The sequence below is a fragment of the Apium graveolens genome, chromosome 9 (assembly GCF_009905375.1).
Source record: "Apium graveolens cultivar Ventura chromosome 9, ASM990537v1, whole genome shotgun sequence".
Classification (NCBI taxonomy): Eukaryota; Viridiplantae; Streptophyta; class Magnoliopsida; order Apiales; family Apiaceae; genus Apium; species Apium graveolens.
In genome coordinates this window covers 143,356,253-143,358,763 of record NC_133655.1, presented here as the reverse complement: position 1 = coordinate 143,358,763, position 2,511 = coordinate 143,356,253, and the positions used below count along the sequence as shown (strand labels likewise).

Sequence of the window (2,511 nt, the reverse complement as noted above, 5' to 3'; positions counted from 1 at the left end):
GATTTGAATTCTCTCAAGATCCTTAAGAGCTTGTCCTCCTCACTACCTGAAAGGTCAGATGCAATAATAACAGGTAAAGTAGATGCATCACCTAAAAAAACATACCCCAAGTGTTCAGGAAATGGCTTAAGCTCCAAGGTGGGTGCTTCCTCAATTGATGGTTTGAGCTTTCCTTCGGCATTTTTGAGGTCAGAAGTACCAAGAGATTCAAACGGTATGTCTAGCTTTCGCCTCCAGGGAGAAGCATTAAGATATTGTAGTTGCTCATTGCCATCCTCATCATCACTGTCAAAATCCCCCACTAAGGCCTTCTCTAATGCATCAAACATTAGCATATGATCGAGTTCTGAAGTAACCGCAGAATCAATCAAATCCATTTTTAAGCACTCCTCATCTTCTGTAGGGAATTTCATTACTTTGAATACATTGAATGTCACATCCTGATCCTGCACCCGCATAGTAAGTTCACCTTTCTGCACATCTATCAAGGTACGGTCTGTCGCCAAGAAAGGTCTTCCCAAGATTATGGGAATCTTCTTATCTTCCTCGAAATCTAGAATAACAAAGTCTGCAGGAAAGAAGAGCTTATCCACCTTGACTAGCACATCCTCTATTATGCCTCTTAGGTAAGTAATAGAACGATCAGCCAATTGTAGAGACATGTAGGTGGGCTTTGGATCAGGCAAATCCAACTTTTTAAAGATCGACAACGGCATCAGATTGATGCTTGCTCCCAAATCGCACAGGCACTTGTCAAAAGACAACTTGCCAATGGTGCAAGGAATGGTGAAGCTACCTGGATCTTTAAGCTTTGGAGGTAACTTTTCCTGCAGCACAACACTGAATTCTTCCGTTAGAGCAACGGTCTCAAGGTCATCCAGTTTCACCTTCCTTGAAAGAATACTCTTCATAAACCTCACATAACTAGGCATTTGCTCCTGAGCCTCAACGAAAGGTATATTGATGTGAAGTTTCTTGAACACCTCCAGAAACTTACTGAACGGCTTATCCAGCTTTTGTTATTGCAATCTCTTAGGGAAAGGTGGTGGAGGATAGAGCTGTTTCTCCCCTGTATTACCCTCAGGCAGAGTGTGTTCAACAGTAGTCTTCCTTGGTTCCGCCGCTTTCTCCTTTTGCTTAGCTTCTTCATCTCCAACTTTAGCTTCTCCTTCTTTTGCTTTTTCAGCATCAGCAACTTTTCCAGACCTTAAGGTAATAGCCTTGACTTGCCTTTTAGCTTCCTTCCTGCCCGGCACTTCAGTGTCACCGAGAAGTGTGCCAGGTTGATGATTGAGCACTGCATTGGCTATTTGACCAATTTGATTTTCTAAGGTCTTGATCGACACCGCCTGACTCTTGCACAACAGCTTAAGTTCCTCAAAATCAGCACTAGTGGGTACGGCCACACCTCCCTGTTGAGGATATGATTGTCGTTGAGCATATTGCTGCGGTTGCTGAAATCCAGGTGGGTTGAACTGTTTACTTACGCCTTGCTGATATGGTTGCTAAATAGCATTCTGATTATTACCCCAGCTGAAATTTGGATGATTTTTGTTGTTAGGATGATAAGTAGCTGGCACAGGTTGCTGTTGTCGCTGATAATTGTTCACATACTAAACAGATTCGTTAACAAGAGAACACTGATCCGTAGCATGAGAACCTGCACAAAGTTCACAGACCATAGCTATCTGATTGACTCCATAGGTGGCTAGAGAATCGACCTTCATAGACAGCGCTTGGAGCTGCGCTGCAATAGCGGTGGCTGCATCGACTTCCAGAATACCTGCTACCTTCCCAGACATCATCCTTTGAGTTGGGTTTTGATGCTCATTTACAGCCATAGTCTCAATAAGATTATAAGCCTCAGTATAGCTTTTGGCCCACAAGGCGCCTCCAGCTGCTGCATCGAGCATGGGCCGAGATTGGGCCCCAAAACCATTATAGAAACCAGTGATCACCATCCAATCGGGCATTCCATGATGTGGACACTTTCTCAACATCTCCTTGTAGCGCTCCCAAGCTTCGTACATAGATTCTGTAGGTTATTGCGCAAACTAAGTAAGAGCACTCCTCATAGCAGTAGTCTTTGCCATTGGATAAAACTTCACCAGAAACTTTTGCGCAAGATCTTGCCAAGTAGTGATGGACCCAGCTGGTTCAGAATGTAACCAGTCCTTGGCTTTATCCCTAAGAGAGAATGGGAAAAGCCTCAGCTTGATAGCCTCATCAGTCACACCATTATATTTGAAAGTACTGCAGATCTCGACAAAATTCCTTATGTGCATGTTGGGGTCTTCAGTCGCAGCACCTCCAAAAGAAATAGAATTTTGCACCATCTGAATAGTGCCCGGCTTGATTTCAAAGGTGTTAGCCTGAATAGCCGGATGAAGAATGCTTGACTGAATGTCATCAATTTTAGTCCGAGAAAAGTCCATAAGAGCTGGATCTGCCAGAATAATACGATCACCCATGACTACTGGCTCTTTCTGCTCACTTCCTGAATCTGAATCT

General features: G+C 43.8%; 1 non-coding gene across 1 annotated transcript; it reads left to right on the top strand.

Moving 5' to 3' along the window:
* The first annotated feature begins 1,971 nt into the window (after positions 1–1,971).
* On the top strand, positions 1,972–2,078 carry LOC141688158 (small nucleolar RNA R71). Its single transcript, XR_012561620.1, has one exon. It is a non-coding gene; the product is annotated as a small nucleolar RNA R71 (small nucleolar RNA).
* Positions 2,079–2,511: the final 433 nt, after the last annotated feature.